Genomic DNA, 27,484 nt, shown 5'->3' with positions numbered 1-27,484 from the left:
TAAAACGCTGCCCGTTTTTCCAATGATGGACATTACTTTAATTACATTGGGTGGATGATAAGTTCTATCCCTGTTTTGTAAGAAGGAAACCAAGTTCTGTCCTCTGACCTAGCTTCTAATATTGCTTAATATAGGATGTTCCATAAATATGCCCAGTAAAATATTCAGAAATGCGAGAAACCATGGAAAGATATCTCCCAACAGTAAGTTTAGCTATAGAAGCGACATAAATGCACTGATAATGCTGCTATTTATATGTCATGGCATGCAAACCTGTTCAATAACTTCAAAAGCATTCTCTTTTTGAAGGATAAAAGGTCATTTTAAAATCACTAGTGTTGTCAGCTTCATAAGGTACTATGAAGAATATGATGAAAAGCTAACTCACAATTATTATGGTAGGTTACACACTTGTCTTAGTCAGGCTTTCTATTCCTGCACAAACATCATGATGAAGAAGCAAGTTTGGGAGGAAAGGGTTTATTCTGCTTACACTTCCATACTGCTGTTCATCACCAAGGAAGTCAGGACTTGAACTCAAGCAGGTCAGGAAGCAGGAGCTGATGGAGAGGCCATGGAAAGATGTTCTTTACTGGCTGGCCTCCCCTGGCTTGCTCATCCTGCTCTCTTATAGAACCCAAGACTACCAGCACAGAAGTGGCACCACCCACAAGGGGACCTCCCCCCTTGATCACTAATTGAGAAAATGCCTTACAGCTGGATCTTGTGGAGGCATTTTTCCCATCTGAAGCTCCTTTCTCTGTGATAACTCCAGTCTGTGTCAAGTTGACACAAAACTAGTCAGTACAACACTCAACTTCCATTTTGAATAATTATTTTTAACATATTGTTTAGGGCATGATGAGAGGTAACCATGACCAACAGTCATGAACTTCACCTTAAAAGTTGAAACTTTAAAAAAATAAACTAAAAAGATAAAGTACTGTGAGAAAATATTGTATAACAAAATAATATGAAATAGATATTTGAGACATTTTCTTCAGATTATCTTGGAATTTACAACTAGATTGGAAATAATCTTCCTTCTAAAACAGTGTAGTTAAAAACAAATAATCTATAGAAAAACAGTCAGCACTAAAAAGCAGACATGACCACAGACCCCGTGAGGACTGTCTCAACTAAAACTCTGAGGCCAGTTTTCTCAGTTTTAGAAATAATATAGTGATCCTGGCACTGGTTTTGAAGTAATGAAGAGCATGGAGAGCAGCTGAGACTTGGCACTGTGGGTGAGACTGGAATCCCTGAAGATAGTCCAGGAGAGGCTGGAGGTGAAAGTGCAGCCCTGGTTACAATGAGGGACCCCAGCAGTTTTAGAGATGTCAGTGCTATAGGACAGCCATCAAGAACAGCATCAACAGTGGAGCTGAGCTTGTTGGAGCTTGGAAGACATGTTGTTTGTGCTGTACAGGGCAGACCTGGAGAATAGAATGAGTCCAGATAATTGAACATTGAGTTATTTACAGTGTTGGAGCTTGAACTGAGCAAATATCAACTGAGAAAATGCCTCCATTAGGTCCTATTAAAGGACATTTTCTTAATTAGTAATTGATGGGGAAGAAGCTAGCCCATTGTTGGCGAAGCCATCCCTGTGTTGGTGTCTATCAGAACATGGGCTGATCAATCACAGGGAGCAAGCCAGTAAGCAGCACCCCTTCATGGCCTCAGCATCAGCTCCTGCCTCCTCTCAAATGTACTTGAGTTTCTGTCTTGACTTCCCATGATGGACTATGAGCTGGAAGTGTAAGCTGAATAACCCCTTTCCTCCCCAACTTGCTTTTGGTCATGGTGTTTTATCACAGCAATGGTAATCCTAACTAAGACAAAAGGAGAACAATTTGGAAAGGAGAAGAGACTAGAGTCAGGGTTAGGAATCTGGATGACTATAATTAAAAAAAAAAAAAAAAACCATAATATGGTTTTGGTCTTCCTTGTTCTTGAGCTTCATGTGGTCTATGAATTGTATCTTGGACATTCCAAGCTTTTGGGTGAATATCCACTTATCAGTGAGTGCATACCATGTGTATTCTTTTGTGACTCGGTTACCTCACTTGGGATGATAGCTTCTAGTTCCATCCATTTACCTAAGAATTTCATGAAGTACATTGTAAATAGAGATGGATATCCCCTGAAAAGCAAGTTATCTGTAGTGAGAGTGAAATTTAAGTAGAGGACCAAAGATATGTGTATCTAAGTATTTCTGATCAAGGTATGGCTCCAGCCATTATTGTCTGGCAACAGTTTCAGGGTGGTCTGACAAGTTAGAACTGTGAAATCTCTTTGAGGAGAAAATGCCCATGTTTTTCCATCCCAGCACCTTTCTCTTTTCCCAGCATAAGGTTCCTGGGGAAATTACCATTGCTTTGGCATTCATTGTTTCAATATTCTGATTGACTGAAAGAAACAAGGGTCACCAAAATATCATCATCTCTGCCAAACTCATTACAGAATCAGCATTGATACTGAGACACATTTTCTTGATGGGTATGCTGTACCTTCTCAAAGGCAGGGAGATGCCCACAGTGACAGTTAACTATAATGTGCACAGGAATGACTAAAATAAGGCATGTGGAACCCACAGCCTCCCCCCAGTAACTCCTTTATAAGGAGTGAGAATAATACCTTCGCAATTATTGTTTTTCACCGAATCTGTCATTGGATAGATTTTTTTAATTACATTTTCTTTAGTTGTTTAGACTCTCATCCCATAATTATTATTAAGAGTCACTCTATTTCTTCAGTCAGTGGGTTGGACCAATTTAAAAAAAAAGAAAGAATCTCCTTCAGAGGGTAGATATTGTTATGGGGAGGTTATGACTGAGCTCAAGACCAGGAAACTTTTCTTCAAGATTCAAAATGACAATAAACTTCTGGGTACTTCTATTAAAATATATTATTTCCCTAGAGTCACATGAGAGATGAAACTGTCAGACTATTATTGTGGGTGAGAAAAGGGACTATTACATTCATTCTATTCTGTCTTTAACGAAGCCTAACCCTAGGCATTTTGGATACCTATGTCTTTCAGTTCAAACCTTACGAAGTCCATAGTCCACAGCATTCAGTTCTATGAAAACCTGCACTTACAGATGTTAGCATCTGTAGTCATTAGACAAAATATACTGAAATAGAAATTTTTGTGTCAGCATCGATCTCTGGTAAGTGTCTCTGGTCATGTGACTAAGCTCAATGAGAATCTCGAGACAGAGTAAAAACCAAAACACAAAATGCCACAGGAATGATCTCTCTTTCTCTCTCTCTCTCTCTCTCTCTCTCTCTCTCTCTCTCTCTCTCTCTCTCTCTCTCTCTCTCTCTCTCATCTCTCATGCTTCCTTATTTTTCTTTTTCCTTTCTTCTTTTTCTGTTTCATTCAGTTTCTTGACTTATTCCTAATTGAGGAGATACTGTCTCTCTGTTATCATACTGTGTATGATATTATCCTTGATCTTAAACTAACCAACTTGGAAGAATAAAGGGGAAAAAGAAAAGAAACATCGCAATTTGTCTTTTCTCAAACATGGAATACTCTGACTGTTACCCAAATAGTAATTTTCTTTGTTAGATGTTAAAAGTGTTAACAATTAGCCAGAGAATGGGAAGAAATGATCTGTGGGGAACTCTTAAGGGAGTGAGAGTTCCAAAATTAATTTTAAACATCTATAAGGAGGACAAGAATAGAGGGGAGATAAAATGAAAGGAAAGAGAAGGAGAGAAGAGATGAAGGAGGAGGAAGGAAAAAAAGCTAAAAGGAACAACTGATGCTTCCCGTTCCCATACGGGATGTCTGTCAGCCGGCTCAGGATGATTCCCTAGTCCAGAGCACCATGTATGACCAATCCCATGCTTAAATAGGCCTGCTCCAATCCAGGTCTCTGCTAAAGGAAAGATTAAAACACTAGGAGAGAAATGGATCCTGTGGCTGACAAACCCACAAATACTCCACACAATTTCTATGAGCCATTAAATATGTAAAATTAAAGGAGGGGAGAGAGGTGGTGTTATCAAATCCATTGTATACACAAAAGTGAAAATTTCAAGAAATATACTTTAAAAATTCTTCTAAAAGGCTTTCAATACAAGATGGACAAGCTCCCCCCCCCCCGTGTGTGTGTGTGTGTATGTGTGTGTGTGTGCACTTTTTATTGTTTTATATTTTTGTTTTTTAAGAAAGGAAAAAGAAAATAAAGTTAGATGACGGTGGGGAATCTGGGAAGAGTTGGGGGATGGGAAAGAATATGATCAATATATATTACATTCTGATTTTTAAGAGATAAAATGAATTCTAATTCCATATTCAACAAAAAAATTCTTCAGAAAGTGACCATTTTAAAATAACATCTTACCATTGAGAAGAAGACATTGAACAAATGATGTATGTTTTAAAATATTTTGAATTTAAAGACCTTTCACATTACCTAGCTAGGAGGACAGACAAGCTGAGATTTTTTTTTTAAACAAATATCCACATATCATTCCCGCCTTCCAGACCTGGAAATGGATTTTATAGCTTGAGAGCATGACAGAAACATCTTCTGCTGGATTTAAAGGCTGGCTTCATGGTCGCATGAAAGAAGATTAGGGTGGGTGTGGGGAGAAGCAGGGCTGGACTTGCGTTCAAACGCCTCAACTATAAAAGATGAGTCATTGCTGTGGGTTAGTCAAGCTGACCCTTAGTGTGAAGGAATTGCAAAATGAAAAATAAATAACTCCACTGACATAGAATATATGCCATTTCAGAGAGAGAGAGAGAGAGAGAGAGAGAGAGAGAATAAAAACAACCCTTTGTGTTTGCTCTGCTAGGAAAAAAGAAAGAAAACTGTGCATCTCTTAAGTGATGACTGATTATTTACCTATGAACGAGGCCATCCGTATCTTTATAGCTGTATCTAAACACTATGTTCCTGTCATCAGTCTCAGCAAATGGAACAGCAGAAGCCCCCACAGAAGCAAGGGTGCAAATCCCTTTATCTGTCTTTGATTATATCTAAACGGGATGGTTAATGGGCCTTGTGCTGAAGCTTCTAGTAAATTGGCCATTTGCTTTCACGAACACATTCTGGAATAGCTTCCAGGAAAAGCAGGCAAATGAATTAATATTTACCTCTGTAGCCATGATTTCCCCCCATAGCTCCGCTTCTTCCCCTTGAGAATTATAGGAGAAAACGAAGAGCAGGGAGTGCCACTGAGATGCGATCTTCCAGTGCCACCTAGTGCTGCTTTTATTTCTGAACTGCGCTGGCGATTTTTATTAATGGCTGAGTAATTCCAGATGTTTTTGACTTACAAGACTGAGAGCTACTCAATCTTTATTCCACATGGAATGCTTCTCAGTAATAATTTCTGCAAATAAGAAAATGAAGGAAACAATACCCGGGCATCATGGAAGTTTTAAAGGGAACCCAGGCAAGATATCCCTAACTTTGTTTTCTGATAAGTTGCCTTTTACAATTCTGAGCTCTTCCCCGGGAAACACTTTCTCCCGCTGTCAGCATTCCGTGGTTGCTTGCAGTTCTTTGTCTCGGGTTGAGTCTCCTTGAGCTTAGGGTGTCGATTCTTCCACACTGGGTGTCAATTCCTTCCACATAGGGTGTGGATTTCTGTTGTCAGCGCTCAGGTCATGTTTGGGCAGACGAGGGAGGAAAATGACGTAATTACCATAATCCCAAGAATGTTTTAAAAAAAATCAAATCGCTACCAAAAACTCAAGAAAATAAAAGCCATTTCTTTGATCTAAAAAACTACAGTTTGATCTATGAAAATAGCTATCTTAGTTCTCTAATTTGACAGAGTCCAGTAATATTTAATGATTTTACTAGATCTACCCAACCATCAAATAGCACCGATGAGAAATGTGAAAAACTCTGGCTGGTTGGTTTGCTTCTCTATTAAAATGAGGTTTTTAACCCTGCAGCATGCTAACCTTTGTTGCAAAGAATCTCTTCTCCCTCCATCTGTGTAAGTTCTGCTGTGGCTGACACTTTGTTCATGGGAAAGGAAAAGTGAAAATAAACAGCCTTTGAATGCAGTAGATGTGTGTGCGTTTGTGTTATGTAGGGTATGCAAGACATGTGTGCTGTGTCTGTGTGATGTGTGAATGTGGAGTATGTATATGAGTTATGTGGGTGGTATATGTGTGTACATGGTGTGTTGTGTGTGTGGATGTTTTAAATGTGCTGTTTGTGGTGTATGTATAGGTGTTATATGGTATGTATACATGTGTGTTACGAGTGATATGTGTATGTGTAGTACATTTGAATGTGTTACATATCTTATTTGTGGTAAATGTACAGGTGTTATATGGTATGTAGTATCTATGGTGTGTATACATGTGTGGTATATGTGTCTTATTATGTGATATGTATGTATGTTGTATGTGAGTATATTACATGTGGTATGTGTATGTCTATGAGTGTGTGGTGAATATGTGTGTGTGTGTGTGTGTCCAATGGAAGCTAGAATTCACTGAACCTGGACTTCGTAGAAAGGCTAGGATGGCTAGCCAACAAAACCAAAGGATGCTTTTGGTCCTGTCTTCATGGTGGGGGCATTCGAATGTATGTGTCACTGTGCCAGGATTTTTGTGGGTGGTGGAGTGGTCATGTTTGTGGAGTCAGAACTGCCAACTTCTCTCACTTTCCCAAGAAGCCTTCTCCCTATCTTTGATTGTTGTGGACGTTGATAATGCTGTTGCACGAGAAACTCAGCTCCACCTTAGTTTGACAGCATTATCTATGCTGAATTGCAAAGATAAAGGCACTTCCACAGCTACAAGATCTCCAAGTTATAAATTCAAATTCCAGGGTCTACATGCAGGATGTAAAATTTTGGTTTAACATGCTAGTTAAACATTAATCAAAGTAAAGCTTCTGTGTGGAATCCAAGTGTTGAATGATACTTTGCAAAAGTGGTAACTCTTGAATCCTGATTGACAGTATTTTGACAGCACATTTCATCCTGTCAAAACTGACTGTGATTCGTGATGGATCAACTGAAAGAAAAAAAGAAAGGAAGAAGAAAAGAAAAAAGTGAAGAATACATGGTATTCTAAAATTGATAACAGCTTATCATTTCTTTAAAAATATTCTTTTAAAATTAATTTATATTTTACACTCCATATTCAATTCTCCAACACCCCATCCACTCTCCAAACTCCTCCACATTCCACACCTCCTCCCCACCCCCCTGTCTCTGTGTGGATGTCCCCAACCTCCAACCCACCTGACTTCTAAACTCCCTGGGGCCTTCAGTCTCTTGAGGGTTAAGTGCATCATCTCTGACTGAACACAGACCCAGAAGTCCTCTACTGTATGTGTGTTGGGGGCTTCATATCAGCTTGTGTATGTTGTCTGTTTGGCTGTCCAGTGTTTGAAAGATCTCAGGGATCCACATTAATAAAGACCACTGTTCCTCCTACAAAATCACTCTTCCCCTCAGCTTCTTCCAGCCTTCCCTAATTCAACAACAGGGGTCAGCTGCTTCTGTCCATTGGTTGGGTGCAAATAACTGCATCTGATTCTTTCAGCTGCTTGTTGGGTCTTTCAGAGGGCAGTCATGATAGTTCCCTTTTGCTCGCTCTCTCTCTCTCTCTCCCTCTCTCTCTCTTTCTTTCTCTCTCTCTCTCCCTCTCTCTTTCTCTCTCTCTCTCTCTCTTTCCCTCTCTCCACACACAGTCAAGACACACACACACACCCACAGGCACACACACACACACACACACACACACACACACGGCTCTGTGTGTATGTTCTATAAACATCGAAAAATTTTACTGAGTTAGAAAGCATAATGGAAGAGAGAGAATCCCAGCTGGACATAATTTTCACCAAAAGAAGTTTTTGGTACTGGGATTTGGTTACATATAATTGAGTCGTTGGCCAAAGTAACCCCCCACCATGGGAATCTCCAAAAATGAAGCTGTTGCCAAGACTATAAATTGGTTTCCATAAACTCACAGTAAGGCCCAACTGCTGAAGACAACACCGATACAACTCATTCAACATGAGGACGTCCAGCTAGAGCCTAAATAGAACTTTCATCCCTATGCTCCACTGTCATCGATACAAGAATGTACTCTGAACACTATCAAAAGAAAAATGTAAACAACAAACCAGCCACTTACCCTTTATCTACAATGGTTTACTATTTGCATGCTAGGGCAACGGTGAAACAAAGCTTGGGAATAAACCAGTATTGGATTTGTCCTGAGGCCCACTCCATGAGATAGAACCCATACCCAACACTGATTAGGTGGCCAGGAACCTATAGAAGAACCAAGTAATACTGGTCTAAAAAATAAGAAAAGAAAAATATATAGTAAAATGACTCCTATTTATATTCTGGTATATTCATAGTTCAGTGCCTTGTTCAGCTATCAATAGAGACACTTCTCTCTGCAGGAGATGTGAGCAAACATACAAGACCCGCAGCTACATACTAAGCACAGAGTGAGAAATCTTGGAATACTCTGCCCTAAAGAGGTTGTCTGAATCACATCCCTCCCCCTCAGAGCTCAGAGAAAGAGAAAGCAGAAAGAGTATCAGAGTCAGAGGGGATAGAAGATGGAAAAAAATAAAATAAGGCCTTCTAAATCAACATGAGCAAAGCCCATATGTACTCACAGCCTGAGGCAGTATGTGCCGGTCTGCACCAGGTCCTCTGCACTCACTTTATGGCTTCCAGTTTAGTGTTTTTATGGGATTCTTGTGTGTCTGAACAAGTAGGTCTCTGATTCTTCTGCTTTCTCTTGGGATCTTTTCCTTCTGTTGGTTTGTCTTGTCCAAATTTGATGTCATAGTTTTGTTTGGTTTTTTAATATTATTATATTTTCTTTTGTTATATTTTTAAGTGTATGGATGGATGCATGCATGGATGAAAACCTAACCACTAGGGTAAAGGTTAACAACTGAACTCTCACTTATACCTGCTGGGAGAAGGAAAATCAGTGTTCACGAATAGAGCAGCACTGGATATATCAACCACTCTAGGATAGGCTTTCTGTTCATGAACAGTGACAAACATATAAGGACTCTACGGGTGTGTGTGTGTGTGTGTGTGTGTGTGTGTGTGTGTGTGTGTGTGGTGTGTGTTTTTAACAGTTTGGTGTTTTGTTTTGTTTTCCCTCTTGGTTGTTTTGGTGTGGGAAGATTTTCTTGTAGTACTAGGTTTTTGTTTGTTTGTTTGTTTGTTTGTTTGGAGAAAGAATTAAAAGTTGGGTGGATAGGGAGGGATTTAAAAAAGGATCTGGAGGGATTTGGGGAAGAGAAACAGTATGATCAAAATATATTTAAATTAATCTTATTTTAACTTAGAAAAAATATAAATAAAAGCATACCAAAGTGAACTCAGAGTGAAATCAGACCAATGCATGAGAAATTGTTGGATTATCTAACAATGGTAAATGCAAACAATGAGCAGAGTAAGAAACAGAATATGAAGGGACAAGAATAATCCCTACACCATCGAGTAAATGGTTGTCACATTAGAGATAATGACCCAAAGCTGGTGTGATGCTTGGGAAGTTTACACAAGAATTCTAAACTCTCTAAAGTTTAGAAAGCTAATCTATAAAGATATATTCAAAGGAAAGAACTTTATGTGCAATGTTAAAATTTGTTTTTTTTTTAACTGAGAACCAAATCCAATGTCTTAAGATTGCTAGACAACTACCCTGTCACTGAACTAAATCCCCAACTCCACAATGTTGAAATTGTTACTAATTATAAAGGCTGCCTTTATAGATAAAGTCTAATCACCTTGTACCTTTTAGCAATCCAAAAGTTAAATAGTGCTAAAAATGATACTCTAACCGGGAACAAAAGAGATGAAATACATGTGAGACACCGCAAGAGCACCTCATTTGACCACAGATCCTGTTCATTGCCCCAGCCTCCATGTCTTCCTGTTGGATTCCCAAGATTGTCCACACCTTCCACAAGGGGGCTTAAGGTCAACTCTCCCTCCTCCTACTCCAACTATGCAGACTGGCAGACTCTCCCTTCTCCTCAAAGAAGCAGCCTTATCTCCCTGGCCTGATTGGGTGGTAGTGAGTTAGTGGCTATAACTTAACCAAGAGTGACAATAGGTCATCCTCTGTGCACTAGGGCTGTGAACAACTCAGCTGTTACCTTGTTATCCCCCACTGTGTTCAGCCATATTGTGAAACTGTAGTACAAAGTAATAAAATACTGTGAGAAACCAAAAAGGGGGGGAGCAAGTATGGACAAAATATATACAGAACACAATATATGAGCAAATCAAATTATTAGTAAAATTTAAGTTTTTTCAGAACTATTAGTAGGGTGTGTGTGTGTCTGTGTATGTGTGTGTGCATGCACGTCTTTCTGTGTGTGTGTGTGTGTGTGTGTGTGTGTGTAATTCTATGTGCCTCTCTGTGTTTGTGTAATGTATGTCTCTCTATGTGTAGGTCTGTGTGTCTGTATCTGTGTGTATATCTGTGTGCATCTCTCTGTGTATGGATGTCTGTGTGTATGTGTGTATGTATCTCTCTCTCTCTCTCTCTCTCTCTCTCTCTCTCTCTCTCTCTCTGTGTGTGTGTGTGTGTGTGTGTGTGTGTGTAATATGGGAAAAGGCTGTGCTCTCCACATCATTTTATGACCTTATTCAAATAAAGATTGGCTGGAGTTGTTAATTAGTAATCCTTTCCTTTATCATATTCTTTCTCTACACTTTATTCAAAATATAGTTTTTAAAATGTCCCACCCATGCTCAGAAGCAAGTGTTTTAAAATGTTGCTCTATTTCAACCAATAAAATCATCACAGGAAATATTTCATCTCACACCTCTGATAAACAGTCTCAAGATTAAAAACAAGTGAAATTATTAGAGGAAATGAGCATCTGCCATGTTAATGTGGCAAAGGATGTGACTGATCAACAGGCAAGTTAGTAAATAAAATATTTCTGCCAGCTGAGGAAAACTAATATCAATGAAAAGGGGCTCAGTAAAAGCAGTTTAAAGAAACTATGAATTTTACTACAGTCAGAAGAGGGAGTATATTGTCCATTTTAAATGGCAAAAAGTAGCAACCAGACCCGACACACTTTTCTTCCAAAGAATGGAAATAAAGGGCTTGTTTCTGACACATTGCTCATCACAGATGTGTCCAGGAAACTTAAGTGATGACTTAGGAACTGAAGACATTTTACAAATACTAAATAAAAATTCATTAAAATACACAAGTACATCTTTATTTAGTTAAAGGGTAGCTAAAGACAATAAACCAATTAAAATACTGTCAGTATTTTACATATGATATTGAAATAAAAATTCAATATTATTTTTCCTGCGTATATTTCTTTTATTTTAAATTAGGTATTTATTTCATTTACATTTCCAATGCTATCCCAAAAGTCCCCCACCCGCTCCCCCACCCACTCCCCCACCCACTCACTCCCACTTCTTGGCCCTGGCGTTCCCCTGTACTCAGGCAGATAAAGTTTACAAGACTAATGGGCCTCTCTTTCCACTGATGGGCGACTGGGCCATCTTCTGGTACATAAGCAGATAGAGACATAAGCTCTGGGGGTACTGGTTAGTTCATATTGTGGTTCCACCTATACGGTTGCAGAACCTTTTAGCTCCTTGGTTACTTTCTCTAGCTCCTCCATTGGGGGCCCTGTGATCCATCCAATAGCTGGCTGTGAGCATCCACTTCTGTGTTTGCTAGACCCGGCATAGTCTCACAATAGACAGCTATATCTGGGTCCTTTCAGCAAAATCTTGCTAGTTTTTGCAATGGTGTCAGCATTTGGATGCTGATTATGGGATGGATCCCCAGATATGGCAGTCTCTAGATGGTCCATCCTTTCGTCTCAGCTAAAAACTGTGTCTCTGTAACTCCTTCCATAGGTGTTTTATTCCCAATTCTTTTTTTTTTAATAGGTTAAACACATTCCTCAATTTATTTTATATCTAAATTGCATTGTTATTAAGGTAATTTTGTGCTTTATATATTATTTTACTTAAAGGAGCTTTTTCTATTACATCTTGGCTGAATTTATTAAAATACATTCAAAACTATTTCAAAATTAACTACCATGAATTCCAATTTAGAATATATATTTCACTTTCTTAGTTAACAGCAAGATTGCATTAAACCTATTTTACACTGTTCTTTTTTTAAAATATTTTTTATTTATTAGAAGGGGCAAAGTGTCCACACTTTAGTCTTCATTCTTCTTGAGTTTCATGCGTTTAGCAAATTGTATCTTATATATAACCTGGGTATTCTAAGTTTCTGGGCTAATATCCACTTATCAGTGAGTACATGTCATGTGAGATCTTTTGTGATTGGGTTACCTCACTCAGGATGATGCCCTCCAGGTCCATCCTTTGCCTAGGAATTTCAAAAATTCATTCTTTATAATAGCTGAGTAGTACTCCATTGTGTAAATGTACCACATTTTCTGTATCCATTCCTCTGTTGAGGGGCATCTGGGTTCTTTCCAACTTCTGGCTATTATAAATAAGGCTGCTATGAACATAGTGGAGCATGTGTCCTTATCAGTTGGAACATCTTCTGGATATATGCCCAGGAGAGGTATTGCGGAATCCTCCAGTAGTACTATGTCCAATTTTCTGAGGAACCGCCAGAATGATTTCCAAAGTGGTTGTACAAGCTTGCAACCCCACCAACAGTGGAGGAGTGTTGCTCTTTCTCCACATCCTTTCCAGCATCTGCTTTCACCTGAATTTTTGATCTTAGCCATTCTGACTGGTGTGAGGTAGAATCTCAGAGTTGCTTTGATTTGCATTTTCCTAATGATTAAGGATGCCAAACATTTTTTCAGGTGCTTCTCAGCCATTCGGTATTCCTCAGGTGAGAATTCTTTGTTTACTTCTGAGCCCCATTTTTTAATGGGGTTATTTGATTTTCTGGAGTCCACCTTCTTGAGTTCTTTATATATATTGGATATAAGTTCCCTATCTGAATTAGGATAGGTAAAGATCCTTTCCCAATCTGTTGGTGGCCTTTTTGTCTTATTGATGGTGTCTTTTGCCTTCCACAAACTTTGCAATTTTATGAGATCCCATTTGTCGATTCTCGATCTTACAACACAAGCTATTGCTGTTCTATTCAGGAATTTTTTTCCCCTGTGCCCATATCTTCGAGGCTTTTCCCTACTTTATCCTGTATAAGTTTCAGTGTCTCTGGTTTTATGTGGAGTTCCTTAATCCACTTAGATTTGACCATAGTATAAGGAGATAGGAATGGATCAATTCACATTCTTCTACATGATATTGCCAGTTGTGCCAGCACCATTTGTTGAAAATGCTGTCTTTTTTGCACTGGATGGTTTTTGCTCCCTTGTCAAAGATCAAGTGATCATAAGTGTGTGGGTTCATTTCTGAGTCTTCAATTCTATTCCATTGGTCTACTTGTCTGTTTCTATACCAGTACCATGCAGTTTTTATCACAATTGCTCTATAGTACAGCTTTAGGTCAGGCATGGTGATTCTACCAGAGGGTCTTTTATACTTGAGAAGAGTTTTTGCTATCCTAGGTTTTTTGTTATTCCAGATGAATCTGCCGAATGCCCTTTTTAATTCGTTGAAGAATTGAGTTGGAATTTTGATGGGGATTACATTGAATCTGTAGATTGCTTTTAGCAAAATAGCCATTTTTACTATATTGATCCTTCCAATCCATGAACATGGGAGATCTTTCTATCTTCTGAGATCTTCTTTAATTTCTTTCTTCAGAGACTTGAAGTGTTTAGATCATTAACCTGATCTTGATTTAACCTTGGTACCTGGTATCTGTCTAGAAACTTGTCCATTTCATTTAGGTTCTCCAGTTTTGTTGAGTATAGCCTTTTGTAGAAGGATCTGATGGTATTTTGGATTTCTTCTGGATCTGTTGTTATGTCTCCCTTTTCATTTCTGATTTTGTTAATTAGGATGCTTTCCCTGTGCCCTTTAGTGAGTCTGGCTAAGGGTTTATCTATCTTGCTGATTTTTCTCAAAGATCCAACCCCTCGTTTGGCTGATTCTTTGAATAGTTCTTCTTTTTTCCACTTGTTTGATTTCACCCCTGAGTTTGGTTATTTCCTGCAGTCTACTCCTCTTGGGTGAATTTGCTTCCTTTTGTTCTAGAGCTTTTAGGAGTGTTGTCAAGCTGCTAGTGTGTGCTCTCTCTACTTTCTTTTTGGAGGCACTCAGAGCTATGGGTTTTCCTCTTAGAAATGCTTTCATTGTGTCCCATAAGTTTGGGCATGTTGTCTTTTCATTTTCATTAAACTCTAAAAAGTCCTTAATTTCTTTCTTTATTCCTTCCTTGACCAAGGTATCATTGAGAAGAGTGTTGTTCAGTTTCCATGTGAATGTTGGCTTTCTATTATTTATTTTGTTATTGAAGATCAGTCTTAATCCATGGTGATTTGATAGGATGCATGGGACAATTTCAATATTTTTGTATCTGTTGAAGCTTGTTTTGTGACCAATTATGTGGTCAATTGTGGAGAAGGTACCATGAGGTGCTGAGAAGAAGGTATATCCTTTTGTTTTAGGATAAAATGTTCTGTAGATATATGTTACATCCATTTGTTTTCTAACTTCTGTTAGTTTCACTGTGTCCCTTTTTAGTTTCTGTTTCCATGATCTGTCCATTGGTGAAAGTGTGGTGTTGAAGTCTCCCACTATTATTGTACGAGGTGCAATATGTGTTTTGAGATTTACTAAAGTATCTTTAATGAATGTGGCTGCCCTTGTATTTGGAGCATAGATATTCAGATATATTCAGATATTGAGAGTTCCTCTTGGAAGATTTTACCTTTCATGAGTATGAAGTGCCCCTCCTTGTCTTTTTTGATGACTTTGGGTTGGAAGTTGATTTTATTAGATATTAGAATGGCTACTCCAGCTTGTTTCTTCAGACCATTTGCTTGGAAAATTGTTTTCCAGCCTTTCATTCTGAGGTAGTGTCTGTCTTTTTCCCTGAGATGGGTTTCCTGTAAGCAATAAAATGTTGGGTCCTGTTTGTGTAGACAGTCTGTTATTCTATGTCTTTTTATTGGAGAATTGATTCCATTGATATTAAGAGATATTAAGGAAAAGTAATGGTTGCTTCCTATTATTTTTGTAGTTAGAGTTGTCATTCTTTTCTTGTGGCTGTCTTCTTTTAGGTTAGTTGAAGGATTACTTTCTTGTTTTTTCTAGGATGTGGTTTCCATCCTTGTATTGGTTTTTTTCTGTTATTATCCTTTGAAGGGCTGGATTTGTGGAAAGATAATGTGTGAATTTGGTTTAGTCATGGGATACTTTCGTTTCTCCATCTACAGTAATTGAAAGTTTGGCTGGGTTGGGCTGGCATTTGTGTTCTCTTAGTGTCTGTATAACATCTGTCCAGGATCTTCTGGCTTTCATAGTCTCTGGTGAAAAATCTGGTGTAATTCTGATAGGCTTGCCTTTATATGTTACTTGACCTTTTTCCCTTACTGCTTTTAATATTCTATCTTTATTTAGTGCATTTGTTGTTTTGATTATTATGTGTTGGGAGGAATTTCTTTTCTGGTCCAGTCTATTTGGAGTTTGGTAGGCTTCTTGTATATTCATGGGCATCTCTTTCTTTATGTTTGGGAAGTTTTCTTCTATAATTTTGTTGAAGATATTTGCTGGCCCTTTGAGTTGAAAATCTTCATTCTCATCTACTCCTATTACTCATAGGTTTGGTCTTCTCATTGTGTCCTGGATTTCCTGGATGCTTTGAGTTAGAACCTTTTTGAATTTTGCATTTTCTTTGATTCTTCTGCGGATTTTCTCTATGGAATCTTCTGCACCTGAAATTCTCTCTTCCATCTCTTGTATTCTGTTGCTGATGCTCGCATATATGGTTCCAGATTTCTTTCCTAGGGTTTCTATCTCCAGCGTTGCCTAACTTTGGGTTTTCTTTAATGTGTCTACTTCCCTTTTTAGGTCTAGTATGATTTTGTTCATTTCCATCATCTGTTTTTATGTGTTTTCCTGTTTTTCTATAAGAACTTGCAACTCTTTAGCAGTTTTCTCCTTTATTCCTTTAAGTGAGTTATTAAAGACCTTCTTGATGTCTTCTACCATTATCATGAGATATGCCTTTAAATCAGGGTCTAGGTTTTCGGGTGTGTTGGAGTGCCCTGGACTGGCTGAGGTGAGAGTACTGGGTTTTGATGATGGTGAGTGGTCTTGGTGTTTTTAGTAAGATTCTTACTTCTGCCTTTCACCATCTGGTAAACTCTGGAGTCAGTTGTTATAGTTGTCTCTGGTTAGAGCTTGTTCCTCTCGTGATTCTGTTATTCTCTACCAGCAGACCAGGGAGACTAGCTATCTCCTGAGTTTCAGTAGTCAAAGCACTCTCTGCAGGCAGGCTCTCCTCTTGCATGGAAGGTGCACAGATATCTGGTATTCAGACTTGCCTCCTGGCAGAAGATGAAGGCCCGAAACAGAACCTGTCCCAGAAGCTGTTAGCTTCTGTAGTCCACACTCTCACCTGTGCAGACTAGTCTCAGTGGAGTCCATGAACCAAGATGTCTCCTGCAGATGCTCAGACAAAGCCCTTCCGGGCTGGGTGGACACCTATCCTCTGTGCAAAGTAGTCTCGGTGGAGTCCATGAAACAAGATGTCTCCTACAGATGCTCAGGCAAAGCCCTCCCAGGCCGGGCAGACACCTATCCTCTGGCAGGGAAGGTGCCTGGATGTCTGGAGCCCGAAAAGGGGGCTGCCTCAGACCTGTGTATATTTCTTTAAGAACTAAAGGTAATTTATTATTACTTTTACCAAAATTACTCCCACTATATAAAGTTTGACTGAAAAAGGTTTTTTAAAAACACTTTCATGGGAATTTTTCTTTCTTTCTCTAAACATATCTATACATAAAGGTAATGAAGGTAAGTTAAGGACTATCTGTGCATATATACAGATGTGTATTTTGAAATATGAATGAGCATATATGTGTAAGTTGAGCATTAGTTGTGTTATATAAAGCTGTCTAAAACTTTGAGGTCTAAGATAAGTGGTAGTATAAAAAAAAGAAACATGCAGAAAATATATTAATAACTCAAATAAAACAAAGGATCACAAGAACAGTGAAATAACCCGGTGAACTCATCAGGCTACCTTGAGGGGATGTGATAGTTTCAGAAATAAAAATAAAGAAAGCAAATCAATATTCTGAATCACTTTGGTTTTCTTCTTCATTGTGATGGTTCACAATATTAGCTTAATCAAATATTTATTTCCTTTTCTAAAAAAAGTTAGTGGGAGCCTTGTTTCCATGGTGTGTGGAGAGAATAGAAAGTGACCTCAGAAATATGTGTAAGAATTTCACCACCATGCTTACAAAGAACAGCTGCACTCAAGAGATACCCTTAAATACTTTACCATATTTAATCTTTAAAACATTATTTTCAGGCTGTCATAATTTTTCTTCTTAAAAAATAATCTTAACTACAATATTTTGTCATTACTCATTAATGTCTAATGAGTAGCAAAGGAAGTAATTAATTTGTGTAGTTATGTGTTTATTAATTTATTTTTGAGACAGACTCTCAGTGAGTAGCTCTAGCACACCTGGGAATCACCATGTATCCAAGACTGGCCTCAAACTCAACAGTTCTCCAGACTTTCCCTCTAAGGGAACTGGCATTACAAGGTTTTATCATCATGCTTGACACCAGAGGAAATGTTATAGACTGAATCTTTCTAATGGAAACCCCTCTTGTATGTCAAGGGTTAGAATTGGAATCCTTTGTGTTAATCCTGGGCCAACTCTTTTCTTTATTCCTTCAAAATATTTCAAATTTATGTCAAAAGTTAGTTTCCTTTTTAAAACTAAGACTATTTGACAATTACTAAAAATTGATTACCACCAGTATGGAAAGCATTAATAAGCCATTAAATATTGCAGTGAATAAAATTTTTGAGCCTTTATTTAAAAGGTATGTTTGAAGTTCTGATGTCTGATTTACCACTGACAGGTCCTTAGCTCCATCCTTCTAACTGCAATTTCATCCAAGAGCTTCAATCACTACTGTATTCATGGATTTCTTTCCAAATTTAGGCCTTTATCACATGTAGGGATAAAAAATAGCAGAACACAACCTTATTAGTTACAAAAAAGATGGAGTACATACATGAGTAGTATTTGTGTCATCAACAAATTATCTGTTGGCATTTAATTATGTCACAGTTCTAGTAAGTACAGTGACATCAGGAGGAGGGGAGGGATGGGGGAGGAGGCGGTGAGGCTGGGGGGGTGAAGTTGGACATGGACATGATGACAGAGGATTGAACTCAAAGTAGAAACAAGGGCCCTCTATGTGACCATTGACTGGGAACTCTCCATTAGAGAATAGTGTACTTGTATGTACAGCTGAAGACAAGACTGCCCCTCACTCATAATATGTTGGTAGCCAGTAGTTCAGCAGTGTAGCACAGCAAAAAGTATTTTACCAACAGACATAATAGCTTTGTCCAACATATGTATTTTGGTGGTTTGAATTAAAATGGCTCCCACAGGTCTAGAAGGCCACACTGTTAAAAGGTGTGGCCTGGTTGGACTAAGTGTGGCCTTGTTACAGGAAGTATGTCACTGGGAGTGGGCTTTGAGGTTTCAGATGCTAAAACCAAGCTTGATGTCATTTGATCTTCCTGATGCCTTTCAATCCAGATATAGAACTCAAAGTAGAAACAGCAGGCAACCTTGCTGGGTTTAAATCATGTTACTCTTCTTAGCAACTCATTTAAGAAATGGCAGCATTTAGTAGGTGTTCTACATGGTCAAAATAATCAGAATCCTTTACAAAATGTGGTTTTAAAATGCACAAGGTCTTGGTAATTACTAATTGTCAAAAAATGGAAGTAGTAAAAATCTAAATAGATATGCTCATTCGTGTAATTTTCCCTTCAGAAAGCAAGCAATGCTTCCATTCCAAAAAGCAAGCAACAATGATTTAAAGTTCACAATTAATATACTGTATCTATTTTATTTTTTTTTCTTTTTTTTAAATTTTTAATATTTTTATTACATATTTTCCTCAATTACATTTCCAATGCTATCCCAAAAGTCCCCCATAGCGCCCCCCACTTCCCTACCCACCCATTCCCATTCTTTTGGCCCTGGCATTCCCCTATATTGGGGCATATAAAGTTTGCAAGTCCAATGGGCCTCTCTTTCCATTGATGGCCGACTAGGTCATCTTTCCATACATATGCAGCTAGAGACAAGAGCTCCGGGGTTCTGGTTAGTACATCATGTTGTTCCAACAATAGGGTTGCAGATCCCTTTAGCTCCTTGGGTACTTTCACTAGCTTCTCCATTGGGAGCCCTGTGATACATCCAATAGCTGACTGTGAACATCCACTCCTGTGTTTGCTAGGCCCCGGCATCGTCTCACAAGAGACAGCTATATTTGGGTCCTTTCAGCAAAATCTTGCTAGTGTATGCAATGGTGTCAGCGTTTAGAAGCTGCTTATGGGATGGATCCCTGGATACGGCAGTCTCTAAATGGTCCATCCTTTCATCACAGCTACGAACTTTGTCTCTGTAACTCCTTCCCTGGGTGTTTTGTTCCCAATTCTAAGAAGGGGCACAGTGTCCACACTTTGGTCTTCATTCTTCTTGAGTTTCATGCGTTTAGCAAATTGTATCTTATATCTTGGGTATCCTAAGTTTTGGGCTAATATCCACTTATCAGTGAATACATATATTGTGTGAGTTCTTTTGTGATTGTGTTACTTCACTCAAGATGATGCCCTCCAGGTCCATCCATTTGGCTAGGAATTTCATAAATTCATTCTTTTTAATAGCTGAGTAGTACTCCATTGTGTAAATGTACCATAATTTCTGTATCCATTCCTCTGTTGAGGGACATCTGGGTTCATTCCAGCTTCTGGCTATTATAAATAGGTCTGCTATGAACATAGTGGAGAATGTGTCCTTTTTACCGGTTGGGACATCTTCTGGATATATGCCCAGGAGAGGTATTGCTGGATCCTCCGGTAGTACTATGTCCAATTTTCTGAGGAACCGCCAGACTGATTTCCAGAGTGGTTGTACAAGCTTGCAATCCCACCAACAATGGAGGAGTGTTCCTCTTTCTCCACATCCTCGCCAGCATCTGCTGTCACCTGAATTTTTGATCTTAGCCATTCTGACTGCTGTGAGGTGGAATATCAGGGTTGTTTTGATTTGCATTTCCCTGATGATTAAGAATGTTGAACATTTTTTCTGGTGCTTCTCTGCCATTTGGTATTCCTCAGGTGAGAATTCTTTGTTCAGTTCTGAGCCCCATTTTTTAATGGGGTTATTTGACTTTCTGGAGTCCACCTTCTTGAGTTCTTTATATATATTGGATATTAGTCCCTTATCTGATTTAGGATAGGTGAAGATCCTTTCCCAATCTGTTGGTGGTTTTTTTGTCTTATTGATGGTGTCTTTAGCCTTGCAGAAGCTTTGTAGTTTCATGAGGTCCCACTTGTCAATTCTCGATCTTACAGCACAAGCCATTACTGTTCTATTCAGGAATTTTTCCCCTGTGCCCATATCTTCAAGGCTTTTCCCCACTTTCTCCTCTATAAGTTTCAGTGTCTCTGGTTTTATGTGAAGTTCCTTGATCCACTTAGACTTGACCTTAGTACAAGAAGATAGGAATGGATCGATTTGTATTCTTCTACATGTTAACAACCAGTTGTGCCAGCACCATTTGTTGAAAATGCTGTCTTTCTTCCACTGGATGTTTTTAGCTCCCTTGTCGAAGATCAAGTGACCGTAGGTGTGTGGGTTCATTTCTGGGTCTTCAATTCTATTCCATTGGTCTATTTGTCTGTCACTATACCAGCACCAAGCAGTTTTTATCACAATTGCTCTGTAGTAGAGCTTTAGGTCCGGCATGGTGATTCCACCAGAGGTTCTTTTACCCTTGAGAAGAGTTTTTGCTATCCTAGGTTTTTTGTTATTCCAGATGAATTTGCAGATTGCACTTTCTAATTCGTTGAAGAATTGAGTTGGAATTTTGATGGGGATTGCATTGAATCTGTAGATTGCTTTTGGCAAGATAGCCATTTTTACAATGTTGATCCTGCCAATCCATGAGAATGGGAGATCTTTCCATCTTCTGAGATCTTCTATAATTTCTTTCTTCAGAGACTTGAAGTTTTTATTATACAGATCTTTCACTTCCTTAGTTAGAGTCACGCCAAGATATTTTATATTATTTGTGACTATTGAGAAGGGTGTTGTTTCCCTAATTTCTTTCTCAGCCTGTTTATTCTTTGTGTAGAGAAAGGCCATTGATTTGTTTGAGTTAATTTTATATCCAGCTACTTCACCGAAGCTGTTTATCAGGCTTAGGAGTTCTCTGGTGGAATTTTTAGGGTCACTTATATATACTATCATATCATCTGCAAAGAGTGATATTTTGACTTCATCTTTTCCAATTTGTATCCCTTTGATCTCCTTTTGTTGTCGAATTGCTCTGGCTAGGACTTCAAGTACAATGTTGAATAGGTATGGAGAAAGTGGACAGCCTTGTCTAGTCCCTGATTTTAGAGAGATTGCTTCAAGCTTCTCACCATTTACTTTGATGTTGGCTACTGGTTTGCTGTAGATTGCTTTTATCATGTTTAGGTATGGGCCTTGAATTCCTGATCTTTCCAAGACTTTTATCATGAATGGGTGTTGGATCTTGTCAAATGCTTTTTCCGCATCTAACGAGATGACCATGTGGTTTTTGTCTTTGAGTTTGTTTATATACTGGATTACGTTGATGGATTTCCGTATATTGAACCATCCCTGCATCCCTGGGATGAAACCTACTTGGTCAGGATGGATGATTGTTTTGATGTGTTCTTGGATTCGGTTAGCAAGAACTTTATTGAGGATTTTTGCATCTATATTCATAAGGGATATTGGTCTGAAGTTTTCTATCTTTGTTGGGTCTTTTTGTGGTTTAGGTATCAGAGTAATTGTGGCTTCATAGAATGAGTTGGGTAGAGTACCTTCTGTTTCTATTTTGTGGAATAGTTTGTGAAGAACTGGGATTAGATCTTCTTTGAAGGTCTGATAGAACTCTGCACTAAACCCATCTGGTCCTGGGCTTTTTTTAGTTGGGAGACTATTAATGACTGCTTCTATTTCTTTGGGGGATATAGGGCTGTTTAGATCATTAACCTGATCTTGATTCAACTTTGGTACCTGGTATCTGTCTAGGAACTTCTCCATTTCATCCAGGTTCTCCAGTTATGTTGAGTATAGCCTTTGGTAGAAGGATCTGATGGTGTTTTGGATGTCTTCAAGATCTGTTGTTATGTCTCCTTTTTCATTTCTGATTTTGTTAATTAGGATGCTTTCACTGTGCCCTCTAGTGAGTCTGGCTAAGGGTTTATCTATCTTGTTGATTTTCTCAAAGAACCAGCTCCTTGATTGGTTGATTCTTTGAATAGTTTTTCTTGTTTCCACTTGGTTGATTTCGCCCCTGAGTTTGATTATTTCCTGCTGTCTACTCCTCTTGGGTGAATTTGCTTCCTTTTGTTCTAGTGCTTTTAGGTATGTTGTCAAGCTGCTAATGTGTGCTCTCTCTAGTTTCCTTTTGGAGGCACTCAGAGCTATGAGTTTTCCTCTTAGAAATGCTTTCATTGCGTCCCATAAGTTTGGGTATGTTGTGGCTTCATTTTCATTGAACTCTAAAAAGTCCTTAATTTCTTTCTTTATTCCTTCCTTGACCAAGGTATCATTGAGAAGAGTGTTGTTCAGTTTCCATGTGAAGGTTGGCTTTCTATTATTTATTTTGTTATTGAAGATCAGCCTTAGTCCATGGTGATCTGATAGGATGCATGGGACAATTTCAATATTTTTGTATCTGTTGAGGCCTGTTTTGTGACCAATTATGTGGTCAATTTTGGAGAAGGTACCATGAGGTGCTGAGAAGAAGGTATATCCTTTTGTTTTAGGATAGAATGTTCTGTAGATATCTGCCAGATCCATTTGATTCATAATTTCTCTTAGTTTCTCTGTGTCCCTGTTTAGTTTCTGTTTCCATGATCTGTCCATTGGTGAAAGTGGTGTGTTGAAGTCTCCCACTATTATTGTATGAGGTGCAATGTGTGCTTTGAGATTTACTAAAGTTTCTTTAATGAATGTGGCTGCCTTTGTATTTGGAGCATAGATATTCAGGATTGATAGTTCCTCTTGGAGGATTTTACCTTTGATGAGTATGAAGTGTCCCTCCCTGTCTTTTTTAATGACTTTGGGTTGGAAGTCAATCTTATCAGATATTAGAATGGCTACTCCAGCTTGTTTCTTCATACCATTTGCTTGGAAAATTGTTTTCCAGCCTTTCATTCTGAGGTAGTGTCTATCTTTTTCTCTGAGATGAGTTTCCTGTAAGCAGCAAAATGTTGGGTCTTGTTTGTGTAGCCAGTTTGTTAGTCTATGTCTTTTTATCGGGGAGTTGAGTCCATTGATATTAAGAGATATTAAGGAAAAGTAATTGTTGTTTCCTGTTATTTTTGTTGTTAAAGTTGGCATTCTGTTCTTGTGGCTGTCTTCTTTTAGGTTTCTTGAGGGATTACCTTCTTGTTGTTTCTAGGGCCTGGTTCCTGTCCTTGTATTGGTTTTTTTCTGTTATTATCCTTTGAAGGGCTGGATTCGTGGAGAGATAATGTGTGAATTTGGTTTTGTCGTGGAATACTTTGGATTCTCCATCTATGTTAATTGAGAGTTTGGCTGGGTATAGTAGCCTGGGCTGGAATTTGTGTTCTGTCTGTATAACATCCGTCCAGGATCTTCTGGCTTTCATATTCTCTGGTGAAAAATCTGGTGTAATTCTGATAGGCTTGCCTTTATATGTTACTTGGCCTTTTTCTCTTACTGCTTTTAGTATTCTATCTTTATTTAGAGCATTTGTTGTTCTGATTATTATGTGTCGGGAGGTATTTCTTTTCTGGTCCAGTCTATTTGGAGTTCTGTAGGCTTCTTGTATGTTCATGGGCATCTCTTTCTTTAGATTTCGGAAGTTTTCTTCTATAATTTTGTTGAAGATGTTTGCTGGTCCTTTGAGTTGAAAATCTTCATTCTCATCTACTCCTATTATCTGTAGGTTTGGTCTTCTCATTGTGTCCTGTATTTCTTGGATGTTTTGAGTTAGGATCTTTTTGCATTTTACATTTTCCTTGATTGTTGTGCCGATGTTCTCTATGGAATCTTCTGCACCTGAGATTCTCTCTTCCATCTCTTGTATTCTGTTGCTGATGCTGGTATCTATGGTTCCAGATTTCTTTCCTAGGGTTTCTATCTCCAGTGTTGCCTCATTTTGGGTTTTCTTTATTGTGTCTACTTCCCTTTTTAGGTCTAGTATGGTTTTGTTCATTTCCATCATCTGTTTGGATGTGTTTTCCTGTTTTTCATTAAGGACTTCTACCTGTTTGATTAGGTTATCCTGTTTTTCTTTAAGGATTTGTAACTCTTTAGCAGTGTTCTCCTGCAATTCTTTAAGGGATTTTTGTGCTTCCTCTTTATTGTCTTCTACCTGTTTACCAGTGTTCTTTTGTATTTCTTTAAGTGTGTTATTAAAGTCCTTCTTGAAGTCCTCTACCATCATCAGGAGATATGCTTTTAGATCCGTGTCTAGCTTTTCCGGTGTGTTGGGGTGCCCTGGACTGGGCGAAGTGGGAGTGCTGGGTTCTGATGATGGTGAGTGGTCTTGGTTTCTGTTAGTAAGATTATTACATTTACCTTTCGCCATCTGGTATTCTCTGGGGTTAGTTGTTGTCGTTGTCACTGTTTAAAGATTGGAGCAGAAGCTGTGTTCCACTCACCAGCAGTCTCAAAATCCTGTGGCGGGGGTCGTGCGTAGCTGGCAGTACCCCGGTGCTGGTCCAGCCGGAAGAGGCCTGTGGTCCTACTCAGGCCGGTTTTCTGCTTCCCTAACTAATGCAGTCTCAGGTCCTGCGCGCAATTGGATTGGAGCAGAAGCTGTGTTCCACTCTCCAGAAGTCTTAAGATCCTGTGGCGGGTGTTGTGGGTAGCTGTCGAGTGTCAGCCGACCCTGCGCCCTAGCTACCCCGGTGCTTTTCTGACCGGAAGAGGCTTGTGGCCCTATGTAGGCCGGATTTCTCCCTCCCCAACCAAAGCAGTCTCAGGTCCCGCGTGATTGGACTGGAGCAGAAGCTGTGTTCCACTCTCCAGCAGTCTCAAAATCCTGTGGCGGGGGTCGTGGGTAGCTGGCGGGTGTCAGCCGACCCTGAGCTCTAGTTACCCCGGTGCTGATCCGGCCGGATGAGGCCTGTGGCCCTACTCAGGCCGGTTTCTGCTTCCCTAACTAATGCAGTCTCAGGTCTCAGAGGCTTGTGGCCCTATCCTGTATCTATTTTAAATCAAGGAAAACTTTTGACCTCAGATGGAAATTCTTTTTCACTCCTAATATCCTCTATCCAAAATTAACTCCCACTCCTTTAAATTAACATATAAATAAGATTACTAACCTGCAGCTATTTTTCTCCACAAGATGTTTTTCATTTGAGTACCTGAGCTTCAAAATGGCAAATTACTAAAAATTAAGCTTTTTACTACAGGTTGAGCATTCAAAAATGCTAGAACCAGTAATGTTTTAACTTGCTTCACAGTTTGGAGCATTTCATAATACTTTGAAAATGTGATCCAAATTTGAACACAAGGTTCATTTAAATTTCTCAAAGCTTGAATGTAATTTTATATATTTTTAGTGTACCTGTATTTTTATTGCTACCCATTACAAGATCAGTTGTGGACTTTTCCACTCTTGGTTTCCTGTTGAAGTACAGGGGTCAGGATTTGTAGCACTTTGGGTCTTGAATTTTTGAGTTAGGTTGGTGCTAATTTATAACACCTTTCAGTAAATAACAACAAGCTCTATTTCCAACCATAGAAGCTACTGTAGTGCTAAGATCAGAACATGATTCTTTTATATGGTCAGCTTTAATTTTTTTTCTGCTTTCATGAAATGGATTGAAACCAGAGACTCCTTCTGAAGTCACAGAATGTTCCAGATGATATTTCTTTGTTTGGGGAGGCTCTTCATTGTTCAATTTCTTTTTAATTGTTTATCTTTTGCAGTATTTTCTTGATGTTTTGGTTCTTCCTTTGCTCCTTCTCACTGGAGTCAATCATCTTGGTGCCACACCCACTCCAGTGGAAACTGCTTGACAGGTCCAAAAGCTTGGATGCAGTTATGAGGCAAAAAGTTTCATGGAAACTTAATCTCCTGGAATCTTGGCATCCATACCATGTATGCTCCACACTTGTCCTTGCATCAGTCAATGAACAGATCTATGTGCATTCCTTCAGTATTGTTTTATTATAGGCGCCCCCCAAGAAATGATTTGACACATAGCTAAGTTAGATTAGCCTCCACCAGTGTTCCATCCTAGGAAATCATTCAGCTGGCCTTGGGTTTTGAATTTAGTAAGAATGCTACTCATTCAGACGAAATGCCTCCAATGTAGATAATGAAAGTAATCAGACATTACAATTTACTGGATAAGAGCTAGAAATCTCAGGGCTAGTTCTACAAAGTAAACTTAAAATAACAGCTGAGTCACTCCCATATACAGGAATTTACAATGGCCTAGGAAGAAGGAAGTTTGTGGTCTAAGAAGGTACTAGAGTAAATACATAGAATAACAGCTGAGTCACTCCCATAAACAGGAATTTACAATGGCCTAGGGAGAAGGTGGATTATACAATAGACTACAATTGGAACTATGGCAAGAGCATAAGCCCTTGACCCTGGCTTCTAAGAATAAGCTGACCTCAGGTGGGGCTGTTTTTTTATCCCAGTTGTAAACACTGATTTTTATCTCTGTTTAAACACTGCCTGGTTCCTGACAGCTTTTATGTTTGCATTCCTTTGTTTTGTGTAAATAGTCATTTTGCATCCGGTAACCTCAATATACCTTGGATGACCATAATGTATCACTTAACGTCCTTGTTTTCTCCTGTAATATAAGTCTTATGCTCGCTTTGTGAAATTACACTCAGATCCATCACTCTCTCTGGTGTTCGTGTCTGTTTGTCACCTTGCTAACTCCTTGCCCACCTGAGTATGGGAACCCTGATTCTTCCATGGGTTGAGGAGCTGACTGAGTCCAGTCTATGGCACTTGACCAACTTCCAGAACAATGGAGTGGTAGCTAAGAACAGTAGACCAAATACCTATTGTGAGAAGCCACAAGGGTCCTTTGAAGCCAGCACCACAACATGCTCCACCCAAGCCTTCATGTCAAGCATTTTATGTGAGTTCTATGTGTTTTTCCTGGGATTATTGATGAGTCATTAACAATTCAGAGAACTTGGGGTCATTGTGTTCATCTTTGGTTCTACCACATGCTTTGGAGAGGCTTAAGTTCTGGTTTGTGACAAAGATAGTGTCCACAGGCCATATAACTGTATACACCTCCGTTTCAGACCCAGACATCTTTGCCTTACTTCATTACCCC

Source organism: Mus caroli, unplaced genomic scaffold (genome assembly GCF_978045245.1).
Source record: "Mus caroli unplaced genomic scaffold, Mus_caroli_1 scaffold_3, whole genome shotgun sequence".
Classification (NCBI taxonomy): Eukaryota; Metazoa; Chordata; class Mammalia; order Rodentia; family Muridae; genus Mus; species Mus caroli.
Note: the sequence above shows the minus strand (reverse complement) of the source record.